The sequence below is a fragment of the Dromiciops gliroides genome, chromosome 1, assembly GCF_019393635.1.
Source record: "Dromiciops gliroides isolate mDroGli1 chromosome 1, mDroGli1.pri, whole genome shotgun sequence".
NCBI lineage: Eukaryota > Metazoa > Chordata > Mammalia > Microbiotheria > Microbiotheriidae > Dromiciops > Dromiciops gliroides.
The window spans coordinates 46,356,317-46,372,159 of NC_057861.1; the positions used below are offsets into that span (position 1 = coordinate 46,356,317).

Below are 15,843 nucleotides of genomic sequence, written 5' to 3' on the forward strand. Positions count from 1 at the left end.
TAAGACAGCTAGTGTCAAGTGTCTGAGGCCAGATTTGAACTCAGGTCCTCCTGAATCCAGGGCCGGTGCTCTATTCACCGCGCCACCTAGCTGCCCCTTCTCTGTCTCTTAAAATCGCTAGCCTTCTTCACCGAAATGAAGGTGTTGGACCTCAATGGCCTCTGAGGTTCCTTCCAACTCAAAATCAGTGGTTCAATGGACCCATGAGGGCCTTTCCAGCCACCCTCGCTTGTTGAAATTACTTTGTAGTTTCCTGTATCTATTTTGTATTTACCTAATTTTGTACAAGTTACATCCCTCTTGTAGAATGTAAGTTCCTGGAAGGTAGGGATTGTCCTAGCTTTTTGGTTTGTACTTCTGGATTGGTACCTTCTAGTTCTGATTTACCTTTCCAGTTCACTGTACTGTTAATACCTTAGTTTCCATCTAATGTGTATATATATCTAATATATATATATATATATATATCATATGTGTCATATGCATAATCTACATCACATATGTGATATATATCTTGTGTGTGCACTGTTGTTTACATGTTCTCCCCCCTATTTGAATATAAACCCCTTGAGGGCAAGCACAATGCTTTTGCCTTTTTTTTTTTTTTTTGGTATCCCCAGGTCTTAGCACAGTGCCTAGCACACAGAATGTGCACATTAAATATTTGTTGAACTTAACTGTTAGACTGAAAAATCCAGATGGAACACCTTCCCTGGCCCAGGCACCAGTCCTAGCCACCTTGGAACACCATGATCCCCCCCACACACACCGCCCCACCCCAGCACTTAGAAGCTACAGTGTTGGGGCAGCTAGGTGGCGCAGTGGATAGAGCACCAGCCCTGGATTCAGGAGTACTGAGTTCAAATCCAGCCTCAGACACTTAACACTTACTAGCTTTGTGACCCTGGGCAAGTCACTTAACCCCAATTGTCTCACCAATCAAAAAGTGAAGAGGTGGGAGAGGAACAGGATAAGGGGAGAGAGGGGAAGGAAAGGAGGGCAAATTGGGAGAAGGGGCGGTAAAAAGCAAAACGCTTTTGAGAAAGGATAGGATGAAAGAAGATAGAAAATAGAGTAAATATCAAGGGGAGGGGGGGCAGCTAGGTGGCGCAGTGGATAAAGCACTGGCCCTGGATTCAGGAGGACCTGAGTTCAAATGCGGCCTCAGACATTTGACGCTTACTAGCTGTGTGACCCTGGGCAAGTCACTTAACCCTAATTGCCCTGCAAAAAACAAACAAAAAAAAAATATCAAGGGGAGGGAATAGGATGGAGGGTAATACAGTTAGCAATAGTAATTGCGAAAGAAATGATGAGCAGGATGCTATCAGAAGGATGTATGAAAAATGCAAACCATTACTGGAGAAAGAACTGATGGTATCTGAATACAGATTGAAGTATAATTTTATTTGTTAATTCCTCTTTCTAAAGTTATTTTGTCTGTTTTCTTTTACAACCTGACTAATGTGAAGATGTTTTACATGACTGCACATGTATAACTTATATTGAATTGCTTGATTTCTTAGGGAGGAGTGAGGAGAGAGGGAGGAAGAAAATTTGGAACACAGAGTTTGTTTTGTTTTGTTTTGTAGGTAATGGGGGTTAAGTGACTTGCCCAGGGTCATACAGCTAGTAAGTGTCAAGTGTCTGAGGCCAGATTTGAACTCAGGTACTCCTGAATCCAGGGCCAGTGCTTTAACCACTGCACCATCTAGCTGCCCCCTGGAACACAGAGTTTTAAAAGATCAATGTGAAAAAAATTGGGTTTTTTTTACACATAACTTGGGGGAAATTCTAAATAAATTAATTAATTTTAATTTTTAAAAAAGTGAAGAGACAGGTCCCAGAGTAAGGAAGTGACTTGCACCAAGGTCACGGAGGGATTCTGTCCCAGATCTTTTGACTCCAGATCCACTGCACTTTCCATTCCACAGGACTACCTTTAAAAATGGGAGAGGAATTTCGGGGGTCCTACAGGAAAGGACCCATCCTTAAGGCTCCCCATAAGGGCAGAGTAGAGGCAGTCTGGTTTAGTGAAAAGAACCCCAGGCCCGGTTGATCAGGAAGCCTAAGGTCTAGATCAGGCTCCACCACTGCTTTACTATGTGATGTTGTGTAAATCATTGCCCTTCTCTTGGCTTTAATTGACTCATCTGTAAAATGAAGGCATTGAAAAAGGTGTTCTCTAAGGCCTTTCCTCGATCTGACATTCAGTGTTCTAAAGGCCCTCCCAGCTCTGACACTCCACGTTCTACCTTCCAAGTTCCTTTCCCTTGCCAACATTCTATATTCTAGGTCCCTTCCAAGTTCAGACACTCCATGTTCTATGTTCTAAAGGCCCTCCCACCTCTGACACTCCATATTCTACTTTCCGAGTTCCTTTCCCTTGCTAACATTCTCTGCTCTAGGGTCTCCCCCAGCTCAGACATTCCATGCACTCTATAGGAGCCCGTGACAAACCACCAGCCTGGTTCTCATCCTCCGTTTCTGGCAGCTTCCCCAGGGGTGTGGGTGGGAGGGGTGGGGAGGGAGGCGCCAGCGCCAGCTGAGCCGCTGACCTCTGGAGGCAGGAATGCACAAGGGGAATTCCAACAATGCCCTGCTTACTTGCAAGAGACCAGCAACACTCTGAGACCGATGTTTTGGTTTCCCAGTCTGACCTTGAAACAGAGCTGAAAAGAGGCTCTTTGCAGCCCTGAGAGTCTGCCCAGCTTTCTCCCAGAAGGTTGAGACCTCTTGTTGGGGGGGTGGGGGGGGGGGTGGGGAGGAGGGGATTGGGCTGAGCACATTCCCAGCATGCAATAGATGGGAAAACGAAGGTCCTGGGAATGGAAGGGAATGATCTGCTTTGTCCATCGTGTCGTCACGAGGGGCCAGGATGTGGGCTGTGGGGGACACAGGATGGGATCAGGCTTGAGGGGGACCCGATCCCCAAGGCAGGCAGTCATCCCAGTGCCTCTGCCTGTTGAGAAATGGTTCCAGAGTGCGCCGGGCCTGCAGGCCTGCAGCGAATGTTTAACCAGAAACAGCTGGCGGGGCTAAGTGGGGGTTGGGGTGGGCTGGAAGCAGGCAGAGTTCTTCACAGGCAGCCCTTGACAGCTGTTTAGAGTGTAAAAGCCCGCTCTGCTACAGTGTTTGGGTACCTCAGAGTCTGCCCTGCCTAGTTTACTCCTAGTATAAGTAATAGGTACACCAGAACTCCCTTTAGGCCGGAAGATCTGACTCCTCCTGTCCAGCCTGCTTCACCTCAAAGCCAGCTGGGCTCCATCAAAACGTCGGGCCTGAGGCTGGAGGCTGAGGACAGTGCATGGGGAGGCAGAACCCTCCCCCTCCCCCCACCTCTAGCCACCAGAGGCAGAAAAGTACCCCAATGGTGGCAATACCCGGGCAGAGAGTTTCCATGCAAAGCCTAAGTATATGCATACACAAATACACATCTCATACCCACAGGCTTGTTTTGGGCTGATCTGTGGCCTGCAAGGAGGGAGGTGATACTGACCATAAACAGACAGGAAGGATGTTTGTATGTGAGCTATTATTATGAAATATTTTTCTTGACTGTATTTCTTTCAATCAACTTTTTTCTCAAAACTTTTAACTATTAAGAGGAAAGTGCAGGATTTTTGTAGTGTTGGAGTTTCTCTTAAATATTTGCCACAGGCCAGCTCTTCAGGCTAAGGCATGAGACTGCCTTTGAGAGCTCTCTTGGGCCTCTGTTTTCCCATCTATAAAATGAGATAGTTGAATTCCATGATTCTATAATGTCCTGATGATTTAGAACTAGCAGAGATTTGCGAGATCCGGTCCAACTCATCATTTTACAGATGAGGAAACTGAGGGCAACTCCTCTACTTGTACCCTTGATCTCATTCCCCCTATGCCATCCCTAAATTGCACCCCTCTCTCTAATCTTTGGTTATTCTCTGTCCACTGGCTTCTTCCCTGATGACAACCACCACCACCACAAAAAAAAAAAATGCCCAGTTTCCACCTTGTCTTAAAAAATCCTCACCTGACTCAACTACTCACCCCTCTCTCCTCCTTTTCACAGCCAAACTCCTAAAAAAAAAAGCTATCTACACTTGTGGTCTCTGCTTCCTCTACTCTCACTCACTTCACAACCCCTTGTGGTCTGGTTTCCACCCTCATCATTCAACTGAAACTTTTCTTTCCAGAGTTACCAATCATCTTAAAAAAAATTTTTTTAATCTTTTACCATCTTGTGTTTTTAACATCATCTTTATTTCCAAATATGTTTCCTCCATTTCCCCTACCTAGGAAGTGAAATAAAATGTTTAAAAAGCAAAGGAAAAGGCCCTAGATTCAGGAGGACCTGAGTTCAGATCCAGCCTCAGACACTTGACACTAACTATCTGTGTGACCCTGGGCAAATCACTTAACCCTCTTTGTCCTGCAAAAAAAAAAAAAAAAGGAAAAAAAGAGAAATAATTCAGTAAAACTAACCTACACTCTAACCAATTCTGAGAGTGTATTCAAACCCATACTCCATCACCTCTTCACTGAAGTCAATTTTCTAACCTCTCATCTATTCTTTGGAACAAACTTGTGGACTACCAATGATCTCCTCGTTTCAAAAAACAAACAAGGACCTCTTTTCAGTCTTCATTCTTCTTGGCCTCTGTGAGGCATTTGACACTTGACTACCCTATCCCTCCTGGACATACCTCTCTGGGTCCCCATGACCCCGTTAACTGTCCTTGTCCTCCTATATGCCTGGTTGTTCCTGCTCAGATTCCATGGCTCGTCCCTGTGCCCTCCCCTCTCATTTTGTGTGTCCCCCGAGGCTCTGTCCTGAGTCCTCTTCTCTTTTCTCTCTCTATTCTCTCATTTGGTGATCTCATCAGTTCCCGTGAGTTTAATTATGAGCTCTAGGCAGAGAACTCCCAGATCTTGAAATCCAGCCCTAGTTACTCTCCCCAGCTCTCATTACTACCATTAGTTAGACCATTTCCAAGTCAACATATCCAAAAATGGAACTCACTACACTCCCTTCCTGAACTTTCCTATTTCTATTGAAAGCATTCTTCCAGACAATCTGGTTCAACATCTCCAAGTCAGCCCCAACTCTCCCCTCTCCCTTACTCCTCCCCCCAACATCCAGTCAGTTGTCAAGTCTTGATGGTTCTATCTCTACCTCTACATCTCCCTTCATTCTTCCTTCTTTTACACACACACACACACACACACACACACACACATATGCTCCCACTCTAGTTCAGACCCTCATCACTATTTTAATAGTCTCACTGGTCTTCCTACCTCCAGTCTCTCCCTATTCCAATACACATTCCAAAACCTGACTACATCATTCCTCTGCTCAAGAAGTTCCAGTGGCTCCCTATTGCCCCTAGGATCAAACTCATCTCTTTGGCATTTAATATCCTTTCAGAGGGGCAGCTAGGTGGGACAGTGGATAAAGCACCGGCCCTGGATTCAGGAGGAGCTGAGTTCAAATCTAGCCTCAGAAACTTGACACTAGCTGTGTGACCCTGGGCAAGTCACTTAACCCTCATTGCCCCACCAAAAAAAAAAATTAAAATAAAATAAAGTCATTTCACCATCCAATTGAGTATCTGAGGCAGAATTTGGACTCAGGCTTTTTCTAACTCCAAGTCCAGTTACTCTCTCCACTGCACCACCTAGCTGCAGGAAATAACAAATAATTAATGCATGTTGACTGATTTTCCTTTGCGAACTCTATGGGCCACAAAGCCTGATTTACTTACTGTCCCTCACCCATGATATACCATCTACCGTCTCCATGCCCTTGCACCAGCTATCTTCCATGCCTATAATGTACTCCCTCCCTACCTCCACCTTTTAGTATCTCCAAGTTTCTTTAAACTTAGCTCAGATACCACCTTTTGCCTTAGACTTTCCTGACCCCCGCAGCAGCCATTACTGACAATCTCCTCCCCACTCATCTAAAAGCTAATTTGCAATTAAGTTGTAGTATCTACTTGTGTAAGGGACCCCTCCATTGTATCGGTCAATCAATGGACAGGATTAAGTTTTCATGTATAAACAAGTTGTTCCCAAAACCAGTTATCTGGACCATGTGTGATTACATTAATTTGAGGTGGAAGTTAAGCCCCTTCCTTAGGTAGGTAGAGGTACTTGCCCAAGGGTACACGGACAGTAAATAACAGGTGAAGAATTCAAGCCCAGGCTCCCTGATTCACAGAATCACGGAACTTGAGAGCTAAATGAGACCTCAGCTGCCATCTAGTCTCAACCCATGCCCAGAGGAATCTCCCTTCTCACATACCCAACAAATGCTTGTCCTGTCTCCAAGGAGAGGGAACCCACTGATTCTCAGAGCAGCTCATTCCACTTTTGGAATTATTGGGAAGTTTTTCCTGTGATTGAGCCTAAATTGATCTCATTGCAACTTCTACAAATTGCTCCAAATTCAAAACTCTTTCTGCCTTACCATGAGCAGCTACTCATGACTCGATGTCATGACTGGCACTGAATTGGATTGAAGCTGTGCAGGATCACCAACCTCATTCTTTCCTCCAGAGCCATCTGGGTCCAGTGGTAAGATATACACTAGGACGACTGGCGATGGCCCCGGATATTAAAGGAAATAGGGGTTAAGTGACTTGCCAAGAGCTAGTAAGTATCTGAGGTAAGATTTTAACTCAGGTCCTCCCAACTTCAGGGCCAGTGCTCTATCCACTACACTACCTAACTCCCCTTTTTGAAGCTTATATCACCCTTAGGAAGTCACATCCAAATGTACCCCTTTAGACATTTATATCAGGCAACCCAACCCTGGGCAGCTCAGTGGCGGAATAGGTACTCGATTCAGAATCAAGACCTGACTTTGAATCCTACACTTCCCCGCTGTGTGACCCTGGGCAAGTCACTTAACTTTTCAGCCTCAGTCTCCTCCTGTGTAAAGTAGGACTAGCGATAGCACGTCTTTCACAGGGTCACTATAAGGATCAAATGAGAAACTGTAAAGTACCCTATAAATGCCAATAATTATTAATTTCTACAAGCCCTGACATTACTCGACCTCCTTTTTCAAGGAGGTCAAGAAAGATGTGGGCTCGCAAGCCTTTGCCTCTACCCTGACCCTGCTCCTCGTATTGAGGGACATTGCTATGCACAATGGTGACCCTTGAAGACCCTGCCCTCCCACGTCATTTTCCATGACCTATATCTTCATTCTATGTCCGCCACCCACTGGGGTGATCATAAGCTTAGATATAGCTAAGGCTCAAAACCATGCCTCCTCCATCATCCTGAACTCTGAAATTTCTTTCTCTGACCACAGTCTCTTGTCGGTCTATCTCTTCCTCTTACTTACCCCCTTCTACCTATTCTGTGACATAGGGGCCCTCAATTCTTCCTTGGTCCCTTCACCCCTACCAGGGTTTCACTTATCTCTCACTTCATAGACCACCCTAGAGTTGACCTGTTTAGTGAGAGAGGGGGCTCAGGAGAGAGAGCGCTGGACCTGGAACCAGAGACACCTCAGTTCAAATCTCTCCTCAAACATAAGCTTAACGGCCCTGGATAAGTCACTTCACATCTATCCACAAGGGATAATTATGGCATCTAGCTCACAGGGTTGTGAGGATCAAATGATGTAATATTGGTGAAGAAAACTCATATAAAATAGGTGTGTATGTTTTATATAAATATAAACAGTTTATATAAAATATTTATATAAAATCTAGCTCTTATTATCCTACTCTAAAATCTCTTGCCTCCTTGTCCCAGGCACCACTCACACCTTGCTCAAAACCCCAGGGTTACCTTTGGTGCCCTACTCAAGGACACAAGATTAAAGGTTTCAAGCTTAAAAGGGCCTTAAGAGACCAACTCCCTTGTTTTGCAGATAAAGAAACTGAGGCACAAGGAAGTTCAGTTATTTGCCCAGGGTGGCATAGCTATTAAGTGCCTAAAGCAGGATTTGAACTCAGGGTCTTCCTGATTCCACGTCTAGCAGGGTACCTCTCATGCTTCCATCCTGTGCTGTTGAGCTGTGGTGCCTAAGTCTACTAAAAACTCTGGTCATGTGATCTCACTTTGCCCCCCCCCCACCCCTGCACAGATATCAAAGCTAAGCCAGACAGAACCTTGGAGGCCATTTTACAGATGAGGAAACTGGACCCAGGGAGGCTGAATGACTTATCTAAGGTCACAGAAGGACTAAGCCAAAAAGGTGGGATTTGAACCCAGGCCCTCTGACTCCTGAGGCAGTGATATGTACCACAGTCCTTTTATTCTTCCCTGACTGACTTCATACATTCCCCATAGCTGTTGTTCCAAAGCTTCTCTTCTCTCCCCATCCTTGACCTCCTTCTTCTCCTCTTATCTCTTGCTTTTCTGAGAAAATCATGCTCCCCCCTCCAAGCATTTTCATTTTTTCTTCTTTCTTGCTCTGAATCCACCAATACTCCCTCCCCTCCTGTTCTCTCCTTCTTTGATACTGTCTCTGAAACGAGGTGGCCGTGCTCTAGGCCAAGGCCAACCCTCCTCGTTGTTGTTATTCAGTTGTTTCAATCATGTCTGACTCTTTGTCACCCTATTTGGGGTTTTCTTAGCAAAGATACTGGAGTGGTTTGCCATTTCCTTCTGCAGCTCATTTTACAGATGAGGAAACTGAGACAAACAGAATTAAGTGACTTGCCCAGGGTCACCCGGCTAGTAAGTGGCTGAAGCCAGATTTGAACTCACGAAAATGAGTCTTCCTGATTCCAGGTTGACTTGTATCTTAAATTCCATCTCCTCCCTTCTAATTTAGGAGCTTGCTCCTTCAGTCATCTCTCTCTTTTTGTTGGCTTTTCCCCAATGCCTACAAGCATACCCATGTCTCCAAAGCCTTAAAAAGAAGTCTTAATTTGACCTAACCATGCCTTCAAGCTCTCATCCCATCCTCCTTTTCCCTTTCATTGACAGGATTCTAGAACAAGATTCTACAGTTGCCGATTACAACTCCTGACCTACCACTCACTTTCTCAACTTCCCCCTTGCAGTCTTGCTTCCAAATCCCACTAAGACTCCAGGGTTACTGATTAAGTCCAATGGTCCTTTCTCTGTCTTCATCCCTGCGCCTTATTATGCTGTTGATCATCTCCGGCTCCCTTAGCTTTCGTGACACGGCTCAATCTCACTTAGTTCTGTTCCTACCTCTCTGAGTATTTCTCCTCTGTCTTCTTTGCTGCATCATTATTCACTTCCTTCTGTCCATAACTTCCTTCCTTCTCCATAACTCCATCCTTGAAAAATCTTTGGTGGCCCTCTGCTGTCTTTACCATAAGATACAAACTCCTAGCCTGGCATTCAATGTCCTCTACAGTCTGACTCCAACCTGCCTTTCCAGCTTCATTTCAAATTAATCTCCATACACTTTGTGTTCCAGCCAAGTCAGGCTACATCTAGCACCAGCCTGATACATAGTTAGCACTTAATAAATGCTTAATTGTTTGATCTTCCATCTTCCCATGTCTGGAATACAGACAGTCCCTGCCTGCTTTTTTTCCTCTCCCAATCTTTATTTTCCATCCAGTATATTTGTTGTTATTGTTATTTAGTTGTTCCCATAATGTCCGACTCTTCCTAGCTCCCTTTAGGGTTTTCTCGGCAAAGGGACTGGAGTCATTTGCCATTTTCTTCTCTGGCTCATTTTACAGTTGAGGAAACTGAGGCAAATAGGGTTAAGTGACTTGCCCAGGGTGGCATAGCCAGTAAGCGTCTGAGGCCAAACTCAAACTGGGGAAGATGAGTCTTCTTGACTCCAGGCCTGGCACTCCATTGACTCCACCACCTATCTGTCCACATCTAATATATAGGAGGTATATAATAACTACTGATTGATTAGTTTGTTGAGTCATTCAGGGCTCAGCTTGGGCACTACCTTCTATGGGAAGCCTCCTCCTTTTCCCACAGTTGTTAGTGGTCTCTTCCTCCTCAAATTACCCTCTACTTCCTTATCTGTATTCCAGATGTAGTCCCTAGCAGAATGTAAGCTCCCCTGGGGCAGGAACCATTTCTTTTTCCTCTTTATACCCCCAGTACTTAGCACAGGACAACGTATCCAGACAGTGTTTAATAAATGTTTTTTGAGTTGAGCTGGACTATTCCAGGTCACTAAAGATTTTCAAGGGGAAGCTAAAGGATCGTTTGTTGAAAATGTTAGGAGATTCTATGATTCTTTAACTGTTTGGACAGATCAAGGGTCATAGCTCAGTGTTAGGAGAAAAGGTGACATGACAACCAAAGAAGAATGAACAGCACTTCCAGAACAAAGATTAAAGAAAGGACCCAGGCGTCCCCATTGGTGAAAGAGGGAGGGAAGGGAGCCAGAAAGCTCTGGTAACTGGGAACAGGACAGAGCTGTTGCTGAGAGAATCGGGGTCAGGAGAAGCTTAGCGAAAGTGCATCCAAAAGGGGGAGGGGAGATGCTGGTAAATGTTTAACAACCAGCTCTTCAAAAAGCAGGACAATACTTTTAAGTTTAGTCTGAATTTTTAACATTTTCCCCCAACACTTTTTAAAGTCCAGGCAAGCAACAATAAATCGATCCCTGACTTGTAGTATTTGTGTCTTTTGGAGGTGTAAATGCTCACACTGAAAAGTTAATAATCAGTCTCTCAAGCTGATAGGAGCTGACTCCAGCACACCCTTGATCCAATGGCTTAATCTCAAAACCAGGTTAATAGAATTCCTTGAGGGTGGGCGCCATTTCATTTCTGCCTTTGTACCCAGAATCACCCATGAAACCTTTCCAAGATTCCCTGGCTGCTTCCCCACCCCTCAAAAGCCCATATACTAAAACTGCCTGGTATTATTTTGGACAGAGAGGCAGAATGACATAGCAAAGGGGAGAGCCCAGCCTTAAAGCCATGAAGACCTGGGTTCAAATCTCATCTGTTACACTTGAGCAAGCCACTTAATATCTCAATGCTCTAGGTCACTCAATGAGCATTTATTAAATGCCTATGATGTGGGGCAGCTATGTGGAGTAGTGGATAAAGCACCAGCCCTGGATTCAGGAGGACCTGAGTTCAAATCCGGACTCAGAGGGAGCAACTAGGTAGCACAGTGGATAAAGCACTGGCCCTGGATTCAGGAGGACCTGAGTTCAAATCTGGCCTCAGACACTTGGCACTTACTATCTGTGTGACCCTGGGCAAGTCACTTAACCCTCATTGCCCCACAAAAAAAAATGCCTATGATGTGCCAGCCACTGCGCGAAGCCCTGGCTGGGAACACAAAGACAATCTAATGAGGGAGACCACATGCAAATAATTCTGTACAAACAGGCATTAGACAGGGTAAGTTGGACGGAACAACAGAGGGCAGGCACTAGCATTAAGGAGAAGGAGGAAAGACTTTTGTAAGGAGGGTGAGATTTTAGCCGAGACTTGAAGGAAGCCAGGGAGGCCAGGAAGTGGATATGAGGAAGGAGACCGTTGCAGGCATAGAGGTCAACCAGAAAATGCCCAGAGTCAGGAGAGGGAATGTCTTGTTTAAGGACCAGCATCACAAGGGAGGTGGAAAGGCGGAGGGCAAAGTAGAAGAAGACAGGAAAAGCAGGGAGGTACCAGATGAAGAAGGGCTTTGAACACCACATGGAGGATTTTTATGTTTGATCCAGGAGGTAATAGGGAGCCACTGGAGTTTAATAAATAAGGGGAAAAACAAGCAAATAAATTAAATGAATGAATAAATAAATAAATAGATGAATTAATAAATAAATGAATGAATAGATAGGTAGGTAGATAGATAAATAAGGGAAAAAACAAGCAAATAAATTAAATAAATAAATGAATGAATAAATAGATGAATGAATAGGTAGATAGATAGATAGATATAGATATAGATAGATAAGGGGGTGATGTGGTCAGCCCGTACCATAGGAAAATCACTTTGGCAGCTGAGTGAAGGATGGATGGCAGTGGGAAGAGACTTGGGGAGGAGAGATCAACCAATGGGTGTTATAATAATCCAATAGCTAGCATTTATATAGTGTTTTAATCTTTGCAAAGCACTTTACAAACTTTAGCTCATCAGATCCTTACAACAACCCTGAGAGGTAGATGCTATTATTACTTCCATTTTACAGTTGCTGAAACTGAGATTATTTAACTTATCCAAAGTCACCCAGATCATAAGTGTCTGAGGCTGGATTTGAACTCAGTTTTCCTGTCTCTAGACCCAGTCCTCCATCCACTGAGACACCTGGCTGCCTCTGAGATAATGAGAACCTGGACCAGGCTGGTGACAGTGTCAGAGGAGAAAAGAGCACATATATGAGAGTTGTCAGGGAGGCAGAAACAACAGAACTTGGCAACAGATTGGATATGAGAGAGAAAGAGGAGTCAAGAACTCTAGGTTTGGGGTTTTTTTGTTTGTTTTTAGTGAGGCGATTGGGGTTGAGTGACTTGCCCAGGGTCACACAGCTAGTAAGTGTTAAGTGTCTGAGGCTGGATTTGAACTCAGGTCCTCCTGACTCCAGGACCGGTGCTCCATCCACTGCGCCACCTAGCTGCCCCCAAGAACTCTAGGTTTTAAGCCTGGGTAACTAAGAGGATGGTGGGGCCATTGAGGAAGTTTGGAAGAAAGGATGGCTTGGGGAAAAGATAATGAGTTCAGCTTCAGACACGTTGAGTTTAATATGTCTATAGGCCATCCAGTTCAAGATATCCAATAGGTGGGGGGCAGCTAGGTGGCGCAGTGAATAAACCACTGGCCCTGGATTCAGGAGTACCTGAGTTCAAATCCCCGGCCTCAGACACTTGACACTTACTAGCTGTGTGACCCTGGGCAAGTCACTTAACCCCCATTGCCCCATGCAACAACAACAACAAAAAAAGATATCCAATAGGTGGTTGGCAATGCAAGACTCAAAGTAAGGAGAAAGGTTAAGAGAAAGTAGATCTGGGAAGCATTAGAATCCAGATGATAATTGAATCCATGGAAACGGACAGAATCACCAAACCTTACCTGGCACACAATAGGTGCTTAATAAATATTTGTTACCTTGACTAGCTGACTCTAGGCCACTCTCTAAAGGCACTGGCCTGCATTTGATAGAGGCCAGGAATTCCATGCACCAATGAAATCATAGTCCCTATCCCCTCTGGATTTTGGATATATACTTTTTTATTGTTCAGTGGTTTCAGTTGTGTCACACTCTTCATGACCCCATTTGGGGTTTTCTTGGCAGAGATGCTGGAGGGGTTTGCCATTTCCTTCTGCAGCTCATTTTTTTTTTAAGTGAGGCAATTGGGGTTAAGTGACTTGCCCAGGGTCACACAGCTAGTAAGTGTTATGTGTCTGAGGCCAGATTTGAACTCAGGTACTCCTGACCCCAGGGCTGGTGCTCTATCCACTGCGCCACCTAGCTGCCCCCTGCAGCTCATTTTACAGATGAGGAAACTAAGGCCAACAGGGTGAAATGACTTCCCTGGGTCATACAGCTAGGAAGTATCTGAGGACAGATTTTTTGTTTTGTTTTGTTTTGTTTTGTTTTTGTTTTTTGTGGGGCAATGGGGGTTAAGTGACTTGCCCAGGGTCACACAGCTAGTAAGTGTCAAGTCAAGTGTCTGAGGCTGGATTTGAACTCAGGTACTCCTGAATCCAGGGCCAGTGCTTTATCCACTGTGCCACCTAGCCGCCCCTGAGGCCAGATTTGAATTCAGGAAGATGAGTCTTTCTGACTCCAGGGCTACATGCAGTGGGCCACCTAGCTGGCCTGACTTTAAAATTACCTTGTATTAAAAATACACAAACAAACAAATAAATAAATAAATGGATAAATAAATAGACAGATAAATAAATAAATGAATGAATAAATAAATAAATGAAAATTAACAAAACAAGAAACAAAGCAAACAAACAAACAAAAAAGATTTTGGGGCAGCTAGGTGGCACAGTGGATAAAGCACCAGCCCTGGATTCAGTTGGACCTAAGTTCAAATACAACTTCAGACACTTGACACTTACCAGCTGTGTGATCCTGGGCAAGTCACTTAACCTTCATTACCCTGCCCCCCCAAAAAAAAATTACCTTGTATTATTGTGTATCTACTTATATGTCTCCATGCTGTCTCCCATCAATACAATGTTAGCTCATTCAGGACAGGGACTATTTTACTTTTTGGTCTTTGTATCCCCAGGGGCCAGAGCTAGCACACAGTAGGTATTTAATCAGCAGTAGCTTTTTGTTTGATTGAATGATAGGATCGTAGAATTAGAGCTAGAAGGGACCTCAGAGACCAACCAGGCTGATTTCCTCATTTTATGGATGAGCAGACTAAGACCCAGAGAGATTCAATTGTCATACAGGAAAATTACAGATCTGGGATTTGAACCCAGGTTCTCTGATTCTAAATCTGGCATTTGTTAAGGGTTAAAATTCTAGCTAAACTGTCTAAAATATCTAATGAGTGGTCGCCAATCAATTACAAGCTTTAGCAAGAGTTAGACTTTTAAGCATTTATTAAGGAGAATAAGAATTTGGTAAAGAGAGAGAGAAAGGCCTAGATTTCTATCTATTAAGGGGAGAGCGCATTTCTAGCTCCACTCTCCGCCAGCGTCCTCAGGAAAGAGCCCCAGAGTCAGCGCCAGTCTCTTCCTTCCTCCTCCCACTAGCCCGCGTCACTTCCTCCCGCCAAAGAAAAGACTCCTGGTCTTGCCCTCAAAGACCTTCGCTTCATGGGCAGAACTCTTCTACAGTAAGTCTCCAGCAGGTGGCGTCATTCCAATCGTTACACATTCTTCCATTGTACCATGCTGCCTAGCTCAGTACCTAGCACATAGAAGGCATTTAATAATGCCAGTTGAACAGAATTCGATCGATGCAGTTGTGGGGGGAGGGGTGGTATGGAACAGGAACCTATGTCTCTGTCAGTCCCTGAAACTGAAAAAAAAGTCCAGTCCCTAGGCAGGGAAGGAAGGAGCCACTGTCCAGAACTCAGGCTGACCTCAGCTGTTGATGCCTCATAAAAGGAAGGGACAACCAGGGGAAAAGGGACCACATCCCCTGGGCTGGGAGAGAAATGAGTTTCAAAGGCTTTGTTTACGGAGCTGGGATGTTGATGATATATTTGAGTTGTCCCAGACCCAGGCTTGGGGGGAGACCAACTCTGGAGAAGGAGAACAAAACTTAGCAACCTTTAAAAAAAAAAAAAAAGATGTGGCCAAAGGAAAAAGGGGATGGAAGGAGGGACCCATGAGTCTTCCGGGCAGTCAGTCTGGAGAAAGGGCCAGCCTTTCCTTGAAGCTCCAACATCTTTGTTCCCTTTGATGATCTGACTATTTCCAGAATCTAAGACTTGATCATCAGAGATGAGGAAAAGGACCAGAGTGGGCAAGCTGGGCATCGATAGGGGAGGGCTTTTTGGTTTTTTTCCCCTGTGCCCAAGAAGGATCTGGGGAAAACTGAGGACCATTTGTGACTTGGGGATCCCCTGGCTCTACAAAAGATACATCTACATCTACATATATATACATATATATGGGGGTTCAGGGTCATGGAAAGGGTCACGAGAGAGATAATTGGATCATAGATTTGGAGCTGAAAGGGAACTTAGAAATCATCGAACCCAATTCCCTCACTTCTTTCTTTTGTCTTTGTTTTTTTAGGGGTTTGGGGTTTTTTGTTTTTTGTTTTGGTGGGGCAATGAGGGTTAAGTGACTTGCCCAGGGTCACAAAACTAATAAGTGTAAAGTGTCTGAGGCTGGAATTGAACTCAGGTCTTCCTGAATCCAGGGCCCATGCTTTATCCACTGTGCCATCTAGTTGCCCCCCTCCCCAACTCCCTCACTTTAAAGAGGAAGAAAATGAAGCCCAGAGAG

At 44.7% G+C, this 15,843-nt stretch overlaps 1 protein-coding gene across 2 annotated transcripts in view; it reads right to left on the bottom strand.

The window, feature by feature from the left end:
* Positions 1 to 15,843, bottom strand: part of LOC122743591 (tyrosine-protein kinase ZAP-70) — a 197,620-nt gene that overhangs the window by 22,453 nt on the left and 159,324 nt on the right. The window lies entirely within an intron of this gene.